Source organism: Pteropus alecto, unplaced genomic scaffold, assembly GCF_000325575.1.
Source record: "Pteropus alecto unplaced genomic scaffold, ASM32557v1 scaffold7, whole genome shotgun sequence".
NCBI lineage: Eukaryota > Metazoa > Chordata > Mammalia > Chiroptera > Pteropodidae > Pteropus > Pteropus alecto.
In genome coordinates, this window is record NW_006494614.1 from 24,883,248 (window position 1) to 24,910,008 (window position 26,761).

General features: G+C 32.5%; 2 long non-coding RNA genes across 4 annotated transcripts in view; one reads left to right on the forward strand and one right to left on the reverse strand.

Moving 5' to 3' along the window:
• LOC107196771 overlaps window positions 1–26,761 on the forward strand; it is a 153,345-nt gene that overhangs the window by 124,967 nt on the left and 1,617 nt on the right. For both annotated transcript variants that reach the window (XR_003044404.1, XR_003044405.1), the window contains one exon: window positions 24,918–25,031. This is a non-coding gene — a long non-coding RNA (uncharacterized LOC107196771). The remainder of the gene's footprint in view (window positions 1–24,917; window positions 25,032–26,761) is intronic.
• LOC107196770 overlaps window positions 1–26,761 on the reverse strand; it is a 64,166-nt gene that overhangs the window by 29,330 nt on the left and 8,075 nt on the right. The window lies entirely within an intron of this gene.

Genomic DNA, 26,761 nt, shown 5'->3' on the forward strand with positions numbered 1-26,761 from the left:
AAGGGTGGCTCAGATCATATATATATATTAAACAGAGATGTTTCTGTTTCAATGTCACAAATGCATTACTGCAATATATGACAATCTGCACAATCATGCAGTAGAAATAATAATGCTTATAGAGAAAATAAAGTTAGGGGAGACCATTCATTCTCTATAAATTATAAGCAAAACACATAACACAAAAACAAAAACAAAAATCTAGTAACAATTCTGATGCAATTTCCAGCAGGGTTAAAGTTCCACTTATATTTGTTATTAAGCTTCTCAGTCAGTAAGTCCCTTATAGTCTTAAATATGGAGAGTTGTGTTTTTGCAAGAGATTATGGAAGATTTTTTAAATTAAAAATCTGATCCAGGTATATTCTTCCATTTTTTTTTTTTTAATACAGGGGAAAATACCTTTGAATTTTAATCTGAACTCACAACTTTGTCAGTTTAATGTTGTTGGAGGTTTAGTGGTTCTTAAAATTATCAAGCCATCCATTAATTGTGCTTTTGCAGAACTTTCAGCTTTTCTTTAAGATCTTCATGTGTTACTCAGACTTCTAATTGTGAAGTAGCTTGTTACTGATTAATTTAATACATATCATGCTGGGAAACATCACATATGAACCAATGTGACTTTCACATTAAACTTACATCACTCCCCTGCATATGACTATTTTGTATGAGTCAATTCTCACTAAAGAACCACATGTTGTAGCAGAATATATTAAATTGAGTTTGAAATTCCTTTGAGACAAGCGGTTAGACATATGGGTCTGGAGTTCAGAGGAGACATCTGTGCTAAAGTTATAAATGCTAATTATGTGAGCTTGGTTGGTTATTGAAGGCCTGCTTATGAATGAGATTACATATGTAGAGAATATAAAGTGAAAAGACAGGGACTAGGACTCAGATGGAAGAACTCCACCTTCTTATAAACATGATCTTGAAAAGGAAATAGAAAATGACTGGCCAGAATATCTAGAGAAAGCAAAAAAATAAATTATAGCAGCCAAAGGAAGCAGTAAATCTACAATTCAAATATTTCCATTATATTACCATCTTCCTTTCTTATACCATTTCAAGTATACTTATAACAAATTAAAGCAAAATTAAAACAGATTTAAAAATTGCACATTAGCATGTTCATAAATACATCTATGTTGATATAGGAACTTAAATGTACATGCTTATTCTTCACGTGTGTGTATGCATGCGTATGCATTTCTTTGTATGGGCATAACTCATGGGCATTTTATTGTGAATTTCTTTTTCTTTTAATCTCTCCTCACAAGATAGTAAATAAATGACTCATGTGCAGGCTATTAGAGATACCATGTAGATGTGCTAACTATGTGCCCTTGAAGAAGAGCAGAGAGAAACTTTTACAAAGAATTATATACACATAGAAAATCCAACAGAATTGACAAAGAAAAATATCATCTACACCTTGGTTGACAATGATACATGAAATTTAAAAGAAACATAGAAAAGTAACTAATCAGAATTTTGTGCAGCAACTCTATGACATGTAATGATGCTGAGAAGCCAGGAAACACTACTGAGTAAATGGAACCTGGTAGTTAGAAGATAGCAGCTATGATAAATGATGAAATGAGAAAATAGTAGAGTGAACCGAAGGAGGGTACATTGTGCAAAGTTTTACTTTCTGTTAACAGGAACATACAGAGAGAAGCAATACATGGAAAATATTTTTAAAAAGCAGCGTTAATACACATCTTGGATAGTAGAAATAACTGCAAGTATAGTGAAAGATAATTCCAAATCTAAAAGAAATCTTATGAATCGGAGTTAGAATCAGATCTTTGAAAATCAGTTGTACAACTCACAGCTACTACAGTCCTGGTCCAATTTTACTGGCTTCAGGTTTTAGAGCTAAGACTAGCATAAACCCTATGTGATTATGAAGAGATGGTGTTTTCTACTCTTTTTTACATAGGGGTTATCTAGTCTCACCCTAAAGTAATGACTCTTAATACCACTTTGCTCAGGGCTTTACCTGCATAGACAGAGGTATGAAAGACAGTGAGGATGAGTAAATATTTCTACTTCTACTTCAGAAGCTCTTCCAACCCACTTTAAAAATTGACTCTACAATAATAACTAATATGTATTCTTATACCTTCTCTCCATAAATCCCATTAGTTATACAGTTTATGCTTCAGCCCATATCTGTACATGTATACTTTTAACCTGCTTTGTTTAAAATTCTTCTCTAAGTCATATAGCTAGAGTAATTTGATTATAGAATGTTTTATAATGGGTGGGGCACCATGAGATTGGGCAGCCAATTTTTTAAAATAATTGTATTAGAACTTTTCTACTTATTATTGAATGAATTGGATTCAAAAGGCTGTAATGCAGAAATTGGTTTTATTTCATCTTATCAGTGACTTTCAAAGATGCGCAATTAGATCTCTCTGCCTTACATGTGGGCATTATTCCATGCAAATTTCAGAGCTTTTTTTGTTCATTTTTGGGTATTAAGAAACAATTCCATTTTTATATAATTTTAACTCTTATAATTCTCATTCAATTTAATACTTTTTTTTTTCTCTGCACGCAATCTCAGGCCTGACTCTCACTTGGCAGATGACAATGTGGGGAGTGGGATAAGGATTAAAGAATAATGGCAAAGTTTTATATAGCTGATGGTATCTTATTCTAGCTTCTGGAAACTCTTTCTGGCAAATTTTCATATAATGCCTCAAAACATACAAGGTACTTTGGTTGGTATTTTGCAGATAAGTGACTTGTTTTTGTACTTTTCTCCAAGAAAATGATGGCTCTTGTTTTAGGACTCCCTCTTTAAATTCTGTAATTAGTGGGACATCTTGCAAAGATTTATTTTCGGAATGACTTCACTCAAGATTACAGAGCTTAGAGGCAGACTCCCTTCAAAATTACTCTCCAACCCAGCTCCTCATCATATAGACATATAATGCAGCCAAAGTCTAGAAGTGAAAGTTGATCATTCTATGGTCATGCCACCCTGAACAAGACCCAACCCTTCTGATCTCAGAAGCTAAGCAGGGTCGAGCCTGGTTAGTACTTGGATGGGAGACCACCTTGGAAGACCAAGTGCTGTAGGCTTAAAAAATAAATAACAAATAATAAATATTAGAAAGTTGATTATAGCTAAACATCAGAGACGAATGCACTTATCATTGCACCTTTAGATTTCACTGAAGAGTGTCAGACACCAGTCTCCGCATTGGTGAAAGACCAAAAGACACATATAAGGACTCAATTGATCTCTTAAATTCAGCTGACTTGAAATAGTAGTGGGCAAGATGGGTGGAGGAAACACAGCACACAGAAAACTCCCTTCAAATAATTCTCTAATAATTCCCTCCTCAAATTGGTCTCCTGTCTTCCCCGATATATCACCTATGGTGGGAATGAGCTAAATTTCTATTCCCTTAGTGAGACTTCTATTTGAAATTTGGGGTAAACTTTTCACCTATTGTTCCCAATTCTCATCTAAATTGAGATAATAGTAAAAGTTTATTTAACATCTCATTATATATATGAGGATTATTTCTTAACTATTTAAAATAGTGATGGTGATAAAGTATGAGTTATTAAAAAACATAATATAAAGATGCTTGTAGTATTTTTTAAAAGTGTCATAAAGGTGAATCGGATGAAAGGATAAGTGTTTGGAGGTAAATTAACTAATTTGGTTATTGACAGATCTCATGAATATTCAAGGATATATTTATTTTTAATTTGTCTGAAGAAAAGTGCTCTATGAGTTAACATTCAGAAAAAAAATAGGAAAGAGATTTCTAAATTTCAACAAATACTTAGTATGGAGTATTTGGGCTTAATATTTAATATTAATGTGGTTCCTGACTAAATAGTATTATTAAAAGTATCCATACATATCATTCAAATATTTGAGGTTAATATCATTCCCCTTCTTTGTGGTGCTTAAGAAATATAATATCCTTAAAACTCTGTGAAATAATAATTGCAAATAATATATCCTTTGTATGTTGGAAAGTAATGTGATCTTTCAATGACAGGAGAATACTGGCATGTAACAACCAGAGAAATTGTATAAGATACTACAGTTTTGATATCCACTAACATTCACAGCTTGATATTTTAGAAACTGCACAACAACCGTTAATCTTCCTGCAAAAACTATTCAGGAAAGATTTAAGTACTTCATGTTTTTTATTTTGTAAAACCATATCTTTGGCAGCTACAGACAGTGGGTGATGAGAACACCTTCATATCTAGATTACTCAATTTAGAGCAAAAAATAGAAATTTAAATCCACAAATATGTCAATTTCAGAAGTGACATTAGAAGAAATATGAAGATAACTGAACTAATGCAGATTAATTGCAGTCTAATAACAATACTGCAAACATAGAAGGAAAGACAAATATAACTATGGAGAAAATCTAGAACTCCATCTAAATTCTCTCTAAATATATTACACATGTGTGTTCCTTAAAACTTTAACATAGAAAAAAGAAGGAGAAAATGAAGTTACTTGGAAGAATATCATCAGAAATATAAATCTTTCCAAAGAGAAGTATTCTCAATATTAAGAATAATAGGTAAAGCTGAACAAGTTCATGACTAGTTTTTATTTCATTATTTTGCATCTATAGATGAACTTACAAATTTTTGATGGAACCATTCATCATTTATAAAGTGCAAATGAAAAGTTCCTAGGCTGCCTTTCCTAAATATAAAATATTTCCTAAATAAAAAAAATCCTAAATATATTTTTAGTTTCTTGGAAATCTCTAAATGATTAATCTGAACTGATCATTTCTTTTTAGATGTATTTTATGTTCATAAGACTATATTAGCTGTCATGGGTTAGGAGGAAAATATTTGATTTGATGACCTCAGAATATTTCCAGTCCTATATTGTTGGTTATATCAATATCTGGCCTTACTTATGATCACTAAATTCTCTTAAACTGTCAATTCCTTGACATTTGATAGGGAGCAGTATTCTCATCACTGTAATTCTTCAAGGGATATGTTTATTGCAGGAAATACTCTAGACTGATACATTCTTAATTGAAAATTAAGCTGTGGATCTTAAATTCCTTTCCTATATCCTTTGCTAATGTGCTAAACTAGACAATGTGTTTCCAGGAATGATGATCAACATTTATCCCAAGAGCTCAATAAAGACAGGCTTAAGTAGCTTGTTCCACTTTATGAAGTTGGCCCCTTGCCTTGCCTTGATTCTATTTGACCTTCCCAAGTGTGGAGGAGGAAATTATCTCCCAAATGAGATATAGAAAATAGAAGTATGCAAGAGCAAAAAGCAAAATGAGATAAATAGATGGTGCCCTGCCAAGTTGTTTTTATAAACTGTGTTTGCCAATTAAAATTCCAGTACCTGTGACAGTGCACTAATTACATTTAACAGAGGACATCATTTTGTTGCTCATTTATAGCAGAAATCACGCCCCTAGGGATGAATCAGGGGAGGGGATCTATGAGTTTTACCTGAAACAATGACTTTTATATGTCTTTTGGATAATATTCTGTTTTAAGAATCTGATGAAAAAGTCATGAACGTACTCTACAAAAAGTCACAAATATAGCTATCCATTCAAAAAAATATTACTCAACAAAAAGAGAAATAGCTTAGTGATAGAACAATATAAATTAACCTAAAAAGCATTATGCTGACTAGCTATGAAAACATACGTAGTGTATAATTCTATTTATATGCAACTGGCAAAATTAAGCTGTAATGACAGATAATAGGTCAGCAGTTTCCTTGGCCAAGCACTGAGATAACTGCACAGAGATAGAAGAAACTTTCCAAAGTGAAAAATTATACATATCGATTATGGTGCTAATTACACAAGAGCATTTTTTTTTGGTTAAACCTCATTTAAATGTATATAAGTTAAATTTTAATACATTGTATTATTTTTAAAATGACATACCTCAAAATGGTGAATTCAAATTCTCGGGCTTCACAGACTCACGATATATCTTATTAATATCTTTGACTCCTTATTTTTACTCTTTTTTCCACTATATTATATTATTCAAATATAATATTACATATTATATTACCCAAATATAATATATTGGAAAAAAGAGTAAAAAACCAGATTGAGTTAGATTTTGAAGGGTCACAGTAAGTTCAAATTTGCTCTAAAAGAGAGTAAAGAGGCATAAATATTTTACATAGAATTGAAATGTACTCTGAATTTTGCGTTCATTGTTTGTGTAGGCTTGTGTCCAAAGAAAGATGATTCTGGAGTTAGTTTTAAAAATTATAATTTACAGTGAGCAATGGATCCTTTGCATATATTTTCTGATATTATGATAAATCTTAAAAGAAATAGGTAACACACACACATTTAAAATAAATAAAAGCAGAGAGCGAACAAGTGGTTTTAGATGTGTCCTTAAGTAACGTGGTATGTATATACAATGGAATGCTATTCAGCCATAAGAAAACATGAAATATTGCCATTTGCAACAAGTTAGATGGATCTTGAGAACATCATGCTAAGTGAAATAAGTCAGATAGAAAAAGTCAAGAACCATATAATTAATTTCACTCATATGTCGAATACAAAACTAAAAGCGACAAACAAAACAGACAAAATCTTATAGACATAGACAACAGTATGCTGGTTACCAGAGGGGAAGCAAGTAGAGGGAGGTTGAAGAGGGTAAAGGGAATTAAATATATGGGGCTTCTTTTTAAGGTGATAAAAATGTTCTAAAATTCACTGCAATGACTACATAACTATGAATATACTGAAACTATTGAATCTCACACATTCAACGGGTAAACTGTATTTGAGTGGTGAGCACTCAAATATACATATAATGTATTATAGGATTATTGTATACTTGAAACCTGTATCATTTTATTAACAAATGTTGCCCCAATACATTTAATAAAATTAAAAAAAAAAAGTGTTGTAGTCAAGAGGAGTTAGCCAGATCCTCCATTTTGTTGTGGGAACTGTATTGTTCTGGAAAGCAGACAGTGCAGAGTATAGGGAATGAGCTTGAGGAAAGTAATATAGGTTTGCAGCAGGTGCTTAGGAGAATTGGAAAGGGACAATGGAAAAAAAAAAAAAAGAAAGGTCTGTATGGTGGCAAAGACAATCCATTTATGCTGAAAATCATAGATTTGTGTCAGCATCAATCCAAAAAGTTGCTTTTTTTTTTTTTTATTCTAATGGTTTGAGTAGCCCAAGAGATAAGTATATCTACAGCTGGATTAAGAAAGAGGTCAGTGTATTAGAAGAATGAGGAGCTAATCTTGCTTGAGGAAGTGAAATCAGGGATATTGACCTTGGGATCTCTATTGATTAGGAAAAGAAGAAAATCCAGAGGGAGGGGACTGACAAACTGGGGAAAAAGAGACGGGTCAAGGGACAGGTGTCCTGAGGAGGCAAAGAAGAGGGTATGTAAGAGCTCTGGAGAGGGAGAATGCTGTAGACAAAGAGTGGTATATTTGGTTTTAAAATTTTTAGAAGTACAGCAGTGTGCAGTCTTAGCTCAACTTTATCATCTTCTGAGGCTGGAAGTGAGCCTCAGGGCTTTCAATCGAATCAGGAATGGAATTGGTGGAAATGACCTACTTACTAACTTGCCAGACAGAGATATGGAACTTGATAGGAAAAAAATTACTTACCTAGAAAATTTGCTTTATCAGGATTAACAAAGAATAGGACATAAGAGATAGAAGTTGCAGGGAGAGTGAGGGAGAAAAGGCCAGAGTGAATAAGTTATTGTGTTTTGTTTTCTGGCTCATCTAATTTACATTCTCTGCCATTTCTATTCAAACTTCTAATTACCTCCATCTATCTATCTTACATTGCCAGGCAAGAGGGCCTGCTCTCAACTGGCTGATTTTTTTCACTGCTTTAAAAACAGCTAAATTTCCTGTCCAAGACCATATTGTTTGTGATATAGAGAATATTTTTTTTTCTCAGTAAAAATTCCTAGCAGATCCCCCACCAGTCTGTGATTCAAGAGTGAAAATGTGTGAATTTTAGTGCCTGAAGAGAATCTGTTTATCTTTACTACTGGCTCACTTTGGTCAGGTTTCTCTCCTGAACTCCAGCAGTGGCCATGGAAATAATAAGAAAACAGGCTAGAAGCACTTCTTCATAGATAGTTTCCTGGGATCTCAGGGACTTTATTTTTGTGTTATAAAAATTATAATCTCAAAATAAAATGCTAGTATTAATTTAAATATCTAACTCAAAGAGTTTTCATTTAGGTTATTTAAAAATAAATCATTAATAAAGCATGATAAGACTGTGTAGTGCATTTTCATAAATATCAAACTGCTCAAAATACTTGGGAGAGTTCAGTGGAGAATATTCAATATATGGACCATCATATAAATATTTCCACAGTAATTTACTCAAAAAGTTCTAAGTTGATCCTAACTGAACATTTGAGATAAGTTGTATTTCATAAGGAAAATTTAGTTTATTATGTGACATGTCAAAAGTCACAAAGGTGCCAAATTGTGGTGACCGGATTGTTGGCTTCAAACCCTATGCATTTTAATCTGCCATCTTCCTGAGAAAATTTCTGAGCCCAAGTTGATAAGAACAAAAGTTATAGAGAATTACAAGGATGGATTATGAACAAAGATTTTGTTCTTTAAACAGTTTTCTATTGAGCATCTGTGGTGTGCAGAGGCTGCTTGAGGAACTGGGGTCACAAAGGTAAATGAGAAACAGCTTTTGCTGTCATGAAGCTTTCATTGTCATAACATTTATATATTAAAGCTGCGTGAGTTATATAAATACATTTTAAAGGGCAATTAGAAAAGATATAAATGTGACTAAATTGTCAAGTAAATGTTCTGAAATTCAGAAGAAGTGTGATCATTTTAGTCTGGAATGGTCATACATATAGAGAAAGGTGATGCTGAGTAATCATCATCGTGAATAGAAGAGGCAGAGCCAAGCCATCTGTAGCTTTTGAGGTGGTTCTTTCCTGCTATATTCTGAAAGTCAGGAGAATTTTAAAGATAGAGTATGACAAGCAAAGAAACAAAACTGAGGTATGAGATTAGGTTTCTGAAGAGTAATACACTCTACTGCGGGATCCCAAACTATACATGCTCACAGCATCCAAGCAGATCCAAATGTATCTAAGGGAAGAGGGATGGACTAGTTAATGCGACCCATGGCAAATTGGAAAGCACATAAGCTACCTAAAAGAACACTCACTACTCAGCTCAGCTAATTTTGCTATATAAAAGGATGAGTGTTTTCAGATATTTTTATTATTAAAGAAAGTGTTGGAAGCAGGTCATTGAGAGGCTGTGACCACTGGATGAACCGAGAATTGGACCCAAGCATTTGGAGGCTTCTCATGCTTGGTCCCGCCCACTGTTTCCCCAGTGAGAGCCAGTTTCAAGGATGCAAGCAGCCTTGAGAGAGCAGTTGTTGAGAATATATGGACTAAATGAGTGATTAAACTCTGTTAAGGCCTCTATAAAAACTTTTAAGATTCTGGCCAGAGGGTGCTGAGATCTATTCGTCTTGCAACAACTGAAGAGAAGCCACATGTGTATGTTTCCTTGCTTCTTAAACCTGCTGTCTACCAATCTGGACTGGTCTGTGTTTTTCTCCATTTCTTCTTGCCCTCCGTGTCTGAAAGTTATTTTCAGATTTTGCCAGGGAAACTCTCGAATTTGCGAACCAACAAAGAGGTATAAAATTAAGATTTTCAAGTAAAAATCTCTGAATTTGTAATTTTTCACATAATTTAAGTGTGTACTAAAACTGTGTAAGCCATAAATATGCCTGCAGGACAGATAAAACCTAAGGGTGTCTGATCTGTGCTCTATGGCCTGAAAGAAAAAGCATTTACAAGATTATGAATTTGAAGGCTCAGGACCTTCCCCTGGCTGCCTCTGGCCTGCTTCGTAATGCTGTACAATAACTTCAAGGCTCTTTGCTTCCATTTACTCAACAGAGCAATAAGACTAGTATCTAACATCTTGTAGCTTAGAGTTGTTATGAGGGCCAAATGAGATAATGTTGAATGGGAACAGGAAGGTTCAAAATGCTGCTGAGAAATACTTTTATTATTTACAGAAATGATTTATGAAGCATGACAAAGATTTATTGCTGATCAAAAAATAATGTATTGTTTCTGTGTTGTCAATTCTGTTTTCAGCCTGAAGAATTGTTTGTTTTATTGTTTTCATAAGAAGCTATTATCACTTGAAGTGTGTAAAATATCACTGGGAAAACACAATTTATCACTTGGCCAGACTCAATAGGAAGCAGTTTAATGTGTTCATTTAACAAGTGTTATTTAGGTTTTAGAACTTGGAAGGGCTGCTGGATAACCTGAGATTGAGGATAATTTTGATATGACTCATACCTTACTGGTCTTCTTCATTATTGCTTGAAACTAAACTGAATTTTTAGAAAGTATCTTAATCACACGGTAGTGCTGTTAAGTAAGTGAATAAACTTAGAAATGAGAGATGGTTGGACAGTTTAAATACCAGCTTATGGAGAGGGGGATGAAATTGGGACCACTGTGTCCAAAGAGTAGTAAAATTGGGCTTGGTTTGGACAATTGCCAATACCGAAGGGTTAAACTCACGAGCATGGTCCAGCTCTACAGAAGTTTGCAGCTGATCCTCAAGGGAGGTTCAGTTCCATGGAAAATGTCAATGTAGAGCTGAGTGCCATTTGTATCTGATAACATGAATAGTAGACTCTAGAAGCCATATCCATAAGTGACTGGAATCAGTTCACTGATCACTGATCACATCTATTTGATTTTTAACTGAGATGTAATTTAATAATATAAAATGCATGTGTTTTAAGGGTACCACTTGATGACTTTTTGAAAATATCAGCTGTATCAGTCCATACATGAATTAAAGTATTGAACTTTTCTAGCACTCCAGCAAGTTACTTGATGTCTCTTCCATGTAAACTCTTCTCTTTAGAGACAACTACTATTCTGGGTGTATAACCATAGAATATTTTTGCTTCTTCTAGAACTTCATACAAAGGAATCACACCCTGTGTACGTTTTTTGGATTTGGCTTCTTCTATTCAATATGTTTTTAAGATCCACACACCCATATTGTTCAGCATATCAGTAGTACATTCCTTTTCATTACTCTCTCTCCCTCTCTCTCTCACCTCCCCTCTCTCTTTTGATTAGTCTATTCTATCACAATTTTTGGAATTATTGGCTTTCTTGATTTTTCTATTGTTTATCCATATTCTATTGTATTGATTCACTCTATTTCTATTATTTCCTTCTTTCTATTTATTTTAGATTGTGCTAAATAAAACCAGAGTTGGACAGTGATTTAAGTGGCAAAAACAAATTTTATTCAGAAACTATTACAATAGAGAAAAAATATATATATTGGTATTGAACTGAGCTCGATCCAAATACAGCGTGGACAAATCGGGGTTTACAGTTAAGGAACAGGGAGAGAGTCAGTAGATGGACAATTACTAAAAGGTAACATCAGGGGAAATGGGGAATTCTGGCTAAATCAGCTGGACAGGATTTTTGCTTAAAGCAGGCCAGGGTGAACAGATATCATCTAGAGGATAGTAGGAGAAGAAAACTTCAGTTAGATACTGAATGTGGGGGATCCTCTCTAAAATGGCTTAACAAAATTCTTGCAAAAACTGGGCAATGCAAACCCAACAAGGATGAGAACCGAAGCCCAAAGTTGAAGCCTAATTGAGAAGAGACGTTAGAGAAGCCTGGCTAAAATTTGGTCAAGAACAGTGGCTTTGTCAGTTGAATTTACTATTTCTCTGGTTTCTTGAGATTAAGTGCAAATCTTTTATTTTACAATTTTCTTTTCTTTTCTAACATAATTATTTCAAACAATAAATTTCCCTCTAAGACTATTTTGGCAGCATTCCACAAGTATTAATAGGCTGTGTATTCATTATCATTCAGTTTGAAATATTTTCTAATTTCCCTTGTGATTTCTTCTTTGTTCATGGGTTATTTGGAAGTGTGTTGCTTAATTTTAAAATGCTTGGGGATTTCCTAGGTATTTTTAAAATCAATTTTCAGTTTAATACTGCTGGGGTCAGATAAAATGCTTTGCATGATTTTAATGTTTTAGAATTTATTGAGACTTATTTATGACCTAACGTATGGTCTGTCTTGCTGAATGTTCATGTATTCTTGAAACGAATGAGCATTTTGCATTTACTGGCTGTAGTGTTTCACATAAAAAATTATATCAAGTTGGTCGATATTATTGTTCATTTATGTTATAGCCTTACTAATATTTGACTAGTGTTTCAATCACAAAGACAGGGTGATAAAATTTCCAGGTGTTATTGTGAATTTACCTATATCTCCTGTTGGTTATGTCAATATTTAATTTCTATATTTTAAATCACTGTTATGAAGTGCACACCCACTTAATTCATGTTGAATCGACACTTTTGTCACTCAGAAATGAATTTCTTTATCCTGGTAATATATTTCTGTAAAAGTCTACTGTCACATGGTATTAATATGGCCATACCAGCTTTCTTATGTTTAGCGTTTTCCTGGCATATTATTTGTTCCATCTGTCTACTTTCAACTTATTTGTTTTTTATATTTAAAATCTATCTAACATAAAACACATAAAATTGGATCTTGTTATTGTATTCATCTGATAACCTTTGCCTTTTAAGTGTTTATCCATTTTAATTTAACATAATGGTTGATATATTATTTTTCTACTTGTCCCCTGTGATTGTTGTTTCTGTTTCTTCATTTTCTGTCATTATAAGTTAACAAAGTATTTTTTATTTTCCATTTTTGTTTTATATTTTAGCTATACCATTTTACTTATTTTATTAGTTGCTATAGCCATGTCTTACTTTGAGTTAATATGCAATGTAAGTATTTTAAAACAGTTTAGAACCATTTATACTTATCCTGTCTGTTGTGCTATTGTTGTCATGTGTTTTGCCTGCATATATTATAAACCTTAAATGTACATTTGTTACTTTTGCTTTGAACCAGCAATTGACTTTTAATGGATTTAAGAAAAGGAAAAAGAAAAGATAAACTATTTTATATACTTACCATTTTAAGTTTTCTTCCTTTTTTCCTATCAATCTGTAATTCTAGATTGTCTCATTTTCCCTTTAGCTGAAAACTTTCTTTTTAACTTCTTTTTTGAGAGATTTTGTTGACACCAAATTCTCTCAGCTTTCATTTATTTAAAATTGTCTTTATTTTTCATTTTTGAAACATATTTTTTGCCAGATATAAAATTCCAGGTTGACTTGTTTTCCTTTCACACTTTAAAGATGCTATTCATTGCATTTTGATTCCATCTTTTTCTGATGAAAGATCAGAAGCTATTTTTAATTTTATCTTTATTCTTAAAGGTTTTAAAATTTGTCTTTATAATTCAGCTATTTGACTAGGATATGTCTCCATGCAGTATTCATTGTATTCACTTTTTGGAGTTTACTGAATTCCCTATATATTTAGTTTATTCTTTTTGTTCAAATTTAAAAATATTAGTACAAATGATTTTACAATTTCTTATTGTACTTTAAAAATTGAGGTATAATTGACATATGACATTGTATTTAAGGTGTACAACATGTTCACTTGATACATTTATATATTACAATATGATTACCACCGAAGTGTTAACAAACACCTCCCTCATGTTGTATAATTATCATTTCATTTTTTTGTGGTGAAAACATTCAAGATCTAGCCTCTCAGCAAGAGAAACAAGTATTATATGATATTCCTTATACACAGAATCTTAAAAAAGCTTAAACAGAGTAGAATGGTGGCTATCAGAGGTTGGGTGGTAGCATTGTGATTATATTTATGACAATTTGAAAAAGAATTGTATAATAAAGTATTGTTAACTATAATCACAATGCTATGCAGTAAATCTGCAGAACTTATTCTTCTTTTAATTATAAGCTATCACCCTAAGACCAACACCTCCCCAGTTCCCCTACCACCCAACCTCTGATAGCCACCATTCTACTCTGTTTAAGCTTTTTTAAGATTCTGTGTATAAGGAATATCATACAATACTTGTTTTTCTTTGTTTGTCTTGTCTAACTTAGCATATAAATGTTATTTAAAATTTTTTCTGTCCCATTTTCTCTCTATTGTCTTTTGCAGATTCTAATTAATATATGTTAAAACTTCTTGACACTATATCACAAGCCATTTTTCTTTTTCCCTTTATGTGTGCGTGTGTCTTTTTTTTTTTTTTAATGTATTTCTCCCCAGTTTTACTAAACCTCATTCTTTTGGGTTTAATTTGCTTTTAATACCATCTTTAGAAAAAAATACATATATATATATGTACTGCATAGAGTCTTTTAGATAGTTTAAAAATCTTTCCTCAATTTCTTCTCCTATTTATTATGTTATATCTGTCTTTACCTTTAGTCTTTGACATATTTATGACAATTTGAAAATTTGTATCTGCTAATTTTAACATATGATTTAACTATGGATCTTAGCTACTGATTCACTTTTCTCTTGACTATTGATTACATTTTACTGTTTATTTTCATTCTGTGTCTTTTTCTGAAAAGTTTTGTGCTTTATAAAAGTAGTTAAATTAATAGTGGATTACTTGTAAACTTGAAGCTTTAAAAAAAAACACAAAACATTATTTCATGTATCCCTTTTGGTTTTCCGACAGTCCTAGGGAGAATTTCTAAGACTAGGGATATTTGCTTTATTCCTAAGGGATGTCTCTTTTGAGATTTCATTTAAATCTTATAATTCATATTTTCTCAAACTCTGTGGACATCAAACTCCAAATTCTTAACTGTAGAACCCATATTAAAATCTCTGCTATGTATAGATTTCTTATTGAGTTATTTTGAATTTCACCCACGTATGTTCAATTCAGGAGTAAGCCAAAAATGTGAGAGAAATTTAAAATTATATTTTGGGGCTTCCACTTCTGTGATTGTCTTTTTCTAGGATTCCATCTTCCATAACATTTATGATCAATCTGAGAATCCCAAACTCAGTCTTCCATTTCCCAGGCAAATAACTACAATTCAGTAAGTCTTAGCCATTCCATGTTAAGTGGGCCAAGAAGTACCCTCCTGGGAAGAGCTAGATATCAAACTTATTTTAAGGGTATAATTTCTCACAGTTTCTACCCACTTTGGATCATTTTAAATGTCTAGAAACAGTGTATATATGTGTGCATATGTGTACATGAGTGTGCATGTATATCTCAATTATATCCAAACTTTATAATTGCTATCTGAAGATTGGTTGTCTAATAGAGGATACTCCATTTTATAACCAGAAGCAGAATCTTTTACACTGTCATTCTCCACTTAACTTCAGAGCCTATTTTTTTATTCTATTGCAATTTTAAGAGGATAGGATAATGACGACGTGCTTCAACTTTCCTTTCAAAAATAAAATAACTTATTTGTAGCACCTTGTATTCTCTTACTTTGTTTCTCTACTGTGGCTGTGGCAAAAACAAAACAAACAAACAAACAAACAAACAAAAACAATGATATAAATGCAGATTATAAATTTGACCTCAAAGGCAATGGAAATAAAAGCAAAAAATAAATGAATGGGGCTACATTAAACTAAAAAACTTTCACACAGCAAAAGAAACCATCAACAAGCTAAAGAGACAACAATCCAAATGGGAAAATATGTTTGCAAGCAATGCCTCCAATAAGGGCCTAATATCCAAAATATACAGAGAACTCATATAACTCAATAACAACAAAAAACCAAACAATCCAATTAAAAAATGGTCAGAGGACCTGAACAGATGTTTCACCCTAGAGGACATAAAAATGGCCAACAAACATGAAGACATGCTGAACATCACTAGCTATTGGGGAAATTCAAATCAAAACCACAATGAGATATCATCTCACACCTGTTAGAATAGCTGTTATCAACAGGACCAAGAAATAACAAGTGTTGGAGTGGATGCGGAGAAAAAAGAACCCTCATACACTGCTAGTGGGACTGCAAGTTGGTACAGCCACTGTGGAAAACAGTATGGAGTTTCCTCAAAAAACTAAGAATTGACCTATCATATGATCCAGCAATCCCTCTACTGGGTATTTACCCTAAAGACTTGAAAACTCATATCCAAAAAGATATTTGCATACCGATGTTCATAGCAGCATTATTCAGGGTGACCGGGACATGGAAGCAACAAAGTGCCCTGCAATAGATGATTCGCTAAAGAAGCAGTGGTACATATATACAATGGAATATTACTCAGCCATAAGAGAGATGAAATATGTCCATTTGCAACAACATGGATGGACCTCGAGATAATCATGCTAAGCAAAATAAGTCAGACAGAGAAAGTTGAAAACCACATGATATCACTTATAGATGGGATATAAAAGCAACAAGCAAACAGGACAAACAAGCGGAGACTCATGGACATGGACAATAGACTAATGGTTACCAGAGGGTAAATATTTGAGTACTTACTTTGTTCTAGGCACTGTTATAAATGCTAGCATTACCACAACGAATGAAGAAAATTGTGCTTCAAACACTTTGTATGCTTAGTGGGGACATATAATCGATGTGACAAATTATTAAAATTTATATCATCTTTAATACTAACTGAGGATTGAGAAAAATTAAATAGAAAGGGGATTATAAGTAGTGTTCTGTGAAAAGTTATAATTTAGTTCATATATCTTTGGACAAAACAATCTACTACCACAAAATATAATAACATGGATTATTTCTATATGAACACCTACTACCTCACTTTTCAGAAATTATCACCTCCTCACATTACTCACCCGGTATTTTATACATTCTTCAGCTCAGTGGCCCAGATGTGCATATACTGAGATCTCTCTGATCATGCTCAAACTTCTGGTCTCTTATTTTTCTACTGTTATAGCTAATGCAGCTGAAACCCTTGAAATACCCTCTTTATTGATTGGAGCTCCAAGAGAAATTTGCCAGTGCTCCAAAATATGGATTATATCTTTATTTCCTAATAGTCATGTGTCTTTCAAAGCTGATGGGACAGAATCACAGAAACTTGAATTACATGACTGTTTCCAAAGATTTAGAGATACAATAACAGGCAAGGGACAGGAAAGAAGAAAGAGCCAGGATGGTGTCGTGTATGTGCGTAAGTGTGTATCTTCCATTTCGATGCATTCTGAGCCCACTTGACCATTTTACTTTCTCCAATCTCTAAGCTACATAATTGTGGCTGGGGTTTGTATAACTCTTATCATTGTGGCTGGGGCTTGTGTAACTCCTATCATTTTGGAGAAAATAGTACATTTTGAGAGAATATTATTTTAGATCAATTTTTAACCTCTTTTTCTAACTAATTGTTTAATGCAACTAAATTATTTCCTAATTCTGTATATATCTGTGCTACAGCTGCTTATTAATGCATATGAATCCATCTATTTTTCCACACTGAAGCATTGAGAAAGATTTTGTCTTTTGAAAGGCAAACTATTTTTTATTTCTTCAAAGTCTTTTATCCCATAGTTTCTTCCTGTGCCACATTAACTAAAAACACAGGTGATTTAAAATATATTTTTGCTATACCTTTGCATTCTTCCATTTGTCAAATTCTAGAAGGATTCCAAGATTTTTTCTTCTTTCTTTCTGGTGTAAGACTAAAAATGAATTAGAATTTAGAACAAATACAATCATTCTCTAAGAATATTATCAAAGTTCAATAGATAGATAGATATAGATATAGATATATTATATGGACCATTATTAAGTTTAATTATCCCAGTTCTTATACATTTAATTTCTGTGCTTCCCTTACTTCTTGGTGGTTGAGCAAGTCAGAAGCCATACGCTCCATAGGTCTCTAGCTCCTTGAATACCCTTAACCCTTCGCCCCCATACTTTATGACAGCAGTCCTTTGATGAATTGTCTGCCTAATAGTTTTTGTTTTGTTTTGTTTTGTTTTTTTCTGTTAGCACATTTGTAATTGGAGGTAAAAAGGCAGGAGTAGGACATAAATAAAGATGCCCAGCCCAAGAAAAATCATAAATTGTCTAATCCAATTTGAGAAATCCTGTTTCTTTATGTCAGTTTATGATAGGCATCTGGCTCACATCTAACCAATGAAATGTTAAAGGAAATTTGCTGAGGGCATTGTAATGAAGGATTTTTCTCTCACTAATAAAAAGAAGCATAGAAAGAGAAGGATTTTTTGCATCCATCATCTTTGTTGCTGCTTAAGAAACTATTCTGTGAGGATGTGATGCTTCACACTGCAGGTAAGATTAGCATAAATTTGACGAAAACATTTAAAAAGAAGGAGGAACTTTGGTCTTTGATGATATAATTAAACTACTAACCTAATTCTTGAATTGAATTTTTCAGAACATTTTGTGATATAAGAAACAATATGACTTTCTAGATTATGACACTGTTTGTAAAAAATCATAAAGAAGAAGGCATCCTACCTGAGACTGAGGCTCTAAGAAAAGCCAGTCAGTTCAATCATAAAAAAAAATATTAAAAACAAACAAACAAACAAACAAACACACTGCCCTTTTGTCTCCATTTCCTGCGGCTAGTGGGCTTGATTGTTCATATAATTGCAGTGTGTTTTCAGATTTAAAAAAAATTACTATCTGAAAACTTTAAGATCATTACAGAGTAGTTCAGAGAGCTTGATAGAGATATTGAAGACTGACCGAGCTATCGAATTTGGAGCCTTTAAGAAGAAATGAAAACATTTGGGCAGATTAATTATGATTAAAACTGAAAGTGAATGAGCTGGAAAGTGATCCTGTCAAGAGTCTCCTTGTCTACTATGAAATCTGCTAAAGTCAAGAAGAGATTTGAGGAGAGAGGGATAAAGTGGCAATAACTAAGTGACCAACCTCATTACTATAAAATGGTGTTCTAGACTTTTAATATAAAATACGCACCTTACATAATATTTATTTTTAAATATATTCCTAATAGAGACAGAACTTTGGTGACATTTTTCATGAAACGAGTTACTGGAATGTTTTTATATGACATTATTCCAGAAAAGCTGGTGATTACCTAAAAATGTAAATTACTTATTGATAATCAATTCAAATAATTTAAAGTTATCATTGGTACCATACCATATTATATCAGTGTTTAAAATCTAAATTAAAGGCTCCTGCAGCAGGCAGTATATTAATTTTTCTACTATCAAGAATGATTTCTTACCAAATTCTTAATTTTTATTACAGTAGAGCTTTTCAATCCTTTTTTTCAAATAATTTTTTTTTGTCTTTATTTCTTAGTGAAAGCGCAAGCACAATAAATGTATGTAAATGCCTTAGGATATTCCTCCTGTCTTATTCTCAAGTTAGATTTATGCCCTAGTTAGGAAACAAATTGTTTTTCTTGAACTAGTAGCCTTTAGGGTTGTAGTTTAATTAGAGCTTTCTGTCATGTCCTAAAATCCCTACCTGGGAAAAATCCTGAGCTACCCTGGATGGAACTCTTTGTAAAACTCTATGCTGGGATAACAGCAAGAGATCATTCTTTTCTTGCATCTGAAACTAGAAAAAAGGCCCCTGAGTGACAACCATGGGGATTACTGTTGTCCTCCTGAGTATCTCTGCTCTTTGCCAAGTGACATTTGTATAGTAATCTGATCTAGTTAGTCCTACATATACAAGTCTGCTTTTATTCTTTTATAGAATATATATGCCAATACAACATATATGCTTAAAGAATATGTAATTTCTCTTAAGTTTAAATTAAAAATGATTGGTATGCTAGTTGGAAAAGAAAATTTTATTTTAAAATATTTTAGAACTATTTGCTTTATAAAATAAAGGCTTTTAAGTTGAAATGATTTAGTTGTAAAAGATTTCTTTCTGAAGACCTTAGAAATGTAAAGAAATAGTATTTTTTAATCATTTAAAATTACTATTCAGTGATTCATTAAGCAAATACATTATTTATTTCCTCTATTTCCAGTATAGATTAAATATGAGTTTTAATATATACGAGGATGCCTTTATTTTTGTGTGTTTGATCTTTTTTCCAGTGCAAATATCATTACTAACAAATAATGCATTTTAAAAGCTATAGTTAAATCTATTGTTTACTGGATATAAATCTGTTCGACTCTTAGATGGTTGAAGAATTATAAATGGAGATAGGATTTAAATATCATCATCTTCTTATTTCACTTGACTGAGAGAAGAATTAAATTGGCCCTGAGTAATGCTGATCATCTGGTATCTTTGACCTTTTTTACATATCATGCTTAGAGGAAGAAGGAAGAAAAAATTTGAATTGGTAATGGGAATTGCATAGTATGACATTTAGTATCTAAGTGAAGCACTATATTTAAAAAAAAAATGATTTTAATTAAAAACAAAATAACTTACTAAGATATCTTGTGTTTTTTTTTCCAGATAAATATGAATACTATGTGTTTAATATATCTTCCAAATAGATTTGGTGACGAGATTTGGTTGTAATACACCATCAGATAGTAAATTAAGCTCACAGATATCCTACCACCACCTTTCTCACACTTTGCCCACCACTCACATGCTGAAATCTATTTTTATGCCAACGGGTGGCATCATCAACTTCTAGCTCTATGCACCACAGACATGGCCAGAGGACACCTAATGAGATGGGGAAAAAAAGATGATGAAGTATGGATATCTGTTGATTTTTATCTATCAGTGCTGTTCTTCCTCCTCATAATAGAACTGTATTTTGTAATTGAGAACTCATTTTCTCAATAAAGAGAGGTATGAAATTGTGTCATGATAAACATAGTGTCATGATAAACAGAGTACTGAATAAACAAGCCAAGGCAGGCCAGTCTGTTTACTTTATTTTCCTGGCTAAAGTAATTGACCCAGAGTTGGGCAAATGACCCAAGCCAAGCCATTAGTGTCTTTCATGAACCTTTACTGTTGGACTTCCCAGAAAGATGGTCTTTATACTGAGATTGTGAAACAGACAGAATATGAGTTTAGGTTTGGTTGTGGCCATTTTGCCACTTATAGGAAGAACAATTATTACTGGTATCTACCAAGGTTGTAAATATCATCTGAGCTCCTAAGCACTTCAGATAGTCTTTTATTAAACAGCCTGTACTTTGTCAATGATTTTTGCTCGGCTTTTTTAATGGAGTGCACTTAATATCATTGATTATTTGACTAGTATAAAATTATATTCTTTCAGCTCAGTTTGTTTCATATTTACTACATCTTTAAACGTTATTCCAGTAAAACTTTCTCTCATATCACAATAAGAGCAGTTTCAGTCAATTTCTTCAAAGACATAGAAACATGGAACACAAATATATTACAATGGTACTTTTCTGACAATTTAGCTCCCACATCTACATCATTAGATATTTAAAAGTTTAATATCTGGGTTAATTCACAGTAGTCGCTATAGATCACAACTTTTATGTAGTTTTAAATAAGTTATTACTCTAATTTTAGCTTCTTCATTATAAATCACAGATAATAATAGTTATTACCTTATGCAAATATGAAATGAGATGATATATGTAAAGCTGTTATCATCCTGCCTAAGCTAGAGGAACTACTCAGTTAACATTGCATTCGTTAATCTCTTTCTCCTTCTTCTCTTTGTAAGTCATCAACATTATTATCACCAAAAGTGTTATATTTAAAAGGACTATATAAAGGATAGCACCTGTTACATGCATTTTATTGAACATCATTGTCCTTATTCACCTTTTATGGCATTCTTGACACTTTCAGTTTGGGAAGAATGCATATGAGAATATAAGGAAGAAAAAAGAAGACTGAGGAGTTGATATCTCTCATTCATCATAACGCAATAGGAAACATTCTTAGGACCAGTGATGTACATGTCAGAGGATCAGCTTAGTTGACTGTATACACTGGTATTAAAAGGTGTAGGGTATTCTAAGCTATGGAATTCAAGAGGGCTAGAGTTTACATAAAACAAGTGATGTGTGTGCATCTGTGTATGAGAGGGTGTGGGTTCTGCCTGCCTTTCTGTCTGTGTACAGATGTATTGGAATGGGAAAGTAATCCAGCCAGCATTATTTTAAATATTACGGATTTCTTTACCATTGAATAAAATTGTATGGCAGCTTTGCAATGTTGGTGCTTGTTTCCAGTCTATCCCAAAGTCAGAGATTATAAGAATGAACTCTGACAATAGAGAATTAGAAAATAATTCTGAGCAATTGAATCAGGGTAGCACAAATTCAAAGGTAAAGGGTGAAGAAATTTAGAAATTAAGAACAAGTACAAAAGTGGAATAGTTTTCCTTCTTCATTTCATATTCTTTTACTACTTTACTTTTTTAAAATTATTTTATTTCTCTCATTTCCTTATCTTCTCCTTAGTTTTTTATTATCTTCTTTTGTTGCTTTTATCTCAACATTTATTCTTTTTTGTCTTTTTTCAGCCTAATTCGCTGCTATCATTTCTGACCTACAGTTCAAATTTTTGTTGAAAATCTGAAAATCAAGTAAATTGTATAAAGTAAAAACACATTGTATAAGCAGAGACTCTTCATGGTTTATTTTATTTTAGTTTGAACTTTTTATTTATATATAATAAAAAAAATAGAATATTAGTTAAATTGTACACATGCTTACAGGAAAATAAATATAATTGTTTAGATCCCATAACTCAGTTACTCTATTAGATTTCTAAAAATAAATATTAAATAAATAAATAAATAATAGCAAAGCAAATACACTGTGTCTTATCTATTTGTGAGGAAAAAACATGGTTAAATATTTCATTTCATAGATGTTTAGAGAGAACCAATAGGATGTGTGTGTGTGTATGTGTGTGCATACGGAGAGAAAGAGAAAGAAAGAAGTTTACTTTAAATAATTGACTCACATGATTATATAATTATAGGGGCTAACAAATTTGAAATTTACAGATCAAGCAGGTAGACAGGGTATCCAAGGAAGAGTTCATGTTGTAGTCCAAAGCTTATCTGGAGGCAGAATTCCTTTTTCTTAATGGAGTGTATTTAATCTCAGTCTTTTTCTCATAAGATGTTCAACTGATTGGATGAAGTCATTTACCTCATGAAGTGTAATCTGTTCTAGTCAAAGTCTACTGATTTAAATGTTATTGACATATAAAGGGGATACCTTCACCGTAGCATCTTTACCACTGTTTGATTAAACATCTAGACACTATAACCTAGTCAAGTTGACACATAAAATTAAGCACCACAAATACACCACTTGTCAATTTGGCACACACACACAACTCCTTAAACCGTACTTAATAAAGACAATAGCAAGGTTAAAATTTGGCCTAATATGATAAAACTATCCTTCATTCAACTGAAAACAAACTAATTGTTTTCCAAAAATAGGATGCAAAGTCCTTGGATGATATTCACTCTTCTCCTTGATATCTTGTAATTTAAATACTATGAGATAAAGTTAACCATACTTTATTATGATGTGAAATTAATTCATTTTACATTATATGTTAATGGGATAAGAAAAAAATAAAACAAAGATTTTCAATACACAAGGACAAGTTTAAAACAAAATAAGAAAGAAATACTTATAACAGTTACTACTCCTTTCTGTACTTTACAACATGGTCATAGCTGATATTTTTAACTACCTTTTCCACTACCCATTTTATATTTCCTTTGTTCTCAGCAAGCACCTCAGCTAATCATGACTTTTTACTCTTTGGATTGACCCAAACTTTCATTCCTGAAGGGTCTCGGCTCTTAGTAGTCTTGCCTGAATTGGATCGTCACAATGTCCCATTGATTTTCTTCACAGGGCATGGTAATACTAAGAGATGCCCCAAGTGATCTCCTGTATTGAAAACATACTCTTCCTTACCTTTATTGTGCAGTAGTTGCTGCAATTTCCCCTGGATAGTCATCACAGTAATTCCCTTCTTTGATCATTAATTCAGAGGAATGGAGCCCAAAGTGGCCAGTGACTATCTTAACTTCTGATTTAATGGAATCATTGGTGTGTCTCCTGATAAAAATATTCCTCACTTTGGGATTAAGACCTCTAGAGAAGCAGAACACAAAGTGGTGGGGACAGGAAGGATAAAATGTTGCTAGTGGAATGCCAGGGTTAACAGTTAATGGTACCACCCCTGTTTCCACCCCTGGATTCCTGGACCTGTGAATCCTGCCAATGGCAGAAACAGTACCATATATTGGATGCTCATTGAGAGCATATACAACCTTCTGGAGAACTTTGACTGAGATTATTTGATTAGAAGTATCCAATGATGATATTTGACATCTCTCCGTTGCCACACAATGCCATGAGGGCTCTCTGTAATACTAGAAATAGAGTCATTAATGTCTTTAGCTTTTACTAGATTGAGAAATCAATTTCAAAGCCTAGACCAATTCAGAAAACTCATCCTCAAGATTCTTCATTCTAGAATCACTCTTGGTACTGAAATTTTCTGAACCAAGAACGTGTGTGTGTTTGTAAGTGTGTATACATATATATATGCGTGTGTGTGTGTATATGTATATATGTGCATGTATATATGTGTGTGTGTGTGTGTGTGTGTGGAGAGAGAGAGAGAGAGAGAGACAGAGATACAGGAACACAGAGACACAGAGACAGAGACAGACACAGAGACGGAGACAGAGACAGAGACAGAGACAGAGACAGCGAGAAGGATTAGATTCGAGATTTTAAGGAACTGGCTCACACCATAACTTAAAAATGGATGATCTAGTGATCCAGTATACTGGAAAAAGACTGCTTTTGAACCTTGTTTGAGGGTACCTTGTCAGGTATTCTTAACTACCAATAAAACACTTAAATTAGAAATTAATACTTGAGTCTGTATCTCACAATTAAATTGGCATCACCTATCCAATAAGAATTGGAAATAATTGGAAAGCTAAAGATCTTTAACTTAAGTTCCACAGATGTCCTCCAGATGTTTCATGAAACTCTGATGTCTTGAAACTTGCATCTTTACAACAAGTGGACAACAATATGAAGTAAACGGATTTCACTCAAGAAAGCCAGAATGTAATTATTTTATATGTTGTAAACTCCTTTACATAACTCTTATTTCTTATGTTTTTGGCTGCACTTTTTACATTTACTGGGTTCAATTTACATACATTTGACTTAGTTTATCATGGTCATTTAATACTAATAATATGTTAGTTAATTTAAGACTTCCTACAGGTGATAATCTCTCTACATTCTTAAGTTCACTTAGTTATTAATAGTGCAGTCAATTTGTAAGTCTGATGGAACTGGCTTCTAAGGATATTGATACCTTCAATATGAGTTGTAAAAATCTGGTTGACATCAAAAATCTATCTCTCACTTTGGCTGACATGATACATTTTATAGCCTGAGCCCTGGGAGCAGAGCAAATATCTTATCCCAAATCCCAAGTAGTTACAAATAATAGATTAGCCTTAAATCTTCTTTTGGCAAATTGATGAGATGGGGTTTGCATTGTAAATACCTCATATTGTACCTATATCAATAATTGGGTATGATATAACAATCTATATCTGAGCTCAAAGAATAAGTGACCTGTCTATCTAGATGGACTCAGAGAACTTTTGAAATCTCTTTATTTATCCAAGCCTGGGAAATCTTGGTCATGATTCCAGAGTATTGTCCATTCCTTTACTTTACTTTTAGTAATATTTGTTGGTCTCACAGTTGTTTAACGTCTGAGATTCAGAATTTTAATGGCTTCCGCATAGTCACATTTTGACAGTAAAAGTCTTATTAAAAGACAAAAGTAGAATGGAATAATTCTGAAGATATTAAACAAAATTTGAATCTTTGCAAATAAAAATTCTCATATTAAAGGAGAATCAACAATAGTGGTGACAATCTAGACAAACTTTATTGATATCTCTTGAATCATTTGTTGAGTGAACAACAAAAAAAGGAACTAATGATAATAAAATAATATATCTCACTCTTTTAAAGAAAATAATAGATGACATTTTTTAGCTATAATAACAAGTATCATCAAATTGTTTTAAATTCATAGAATTAATCAAGAAAAACTTGTCTCAATAAAAATGCTTTGTAAGCCAATCAATATCATCTAATTTCTGAATCTCAGCCAATCAGAAACATATGTATTTTAGTACACATTCTTCAAAGTGTTGATCAATCATCAACAGATTACACAAATAACCACACGTTTATAGATGATGTAAAGCCATTTACATATCTGATAGCCTGCCAGCCTGTACACTACTTACAAAATCCCTGTATAATATCAATAGTCTTCTCTACTTGGAGAAATCATACCTGATTATCCTGGTACTCCCTAAGCAATAAATTCAACTTTGTTATTTATTTTTATTTTCTCTTGACATAGTGATGGTAATGATATCATCTTATGAGACTAGAAAAAATATTGGTATGTGTGTGCATATGTATGTATGTATGTACTCAAATATGCACACTAGATCTTTGATCTAGGACAAATGACCTTTTTAATAGTTATTTTCTTCATTAGTGAAATGTAGGTATTGAACTATATATTTTTAAGTTTTATTAAAGTTCAAGATTCTATAATTTTACACATGCAATTCCATTGAATTTCAGTGTAACAAATCATTTAAAAATCAATAAAGTCATATAATTTGCATAATAAATAAATGTTAAATGAGTCATGTTTGTAATGTAGTTTAGAGATTAGTATTGAAGAAAGAGGCAAACTTAAAGGAAAGAATATTGATTGACAACATTTATAAAAATTATTATTCTGGTAAGTA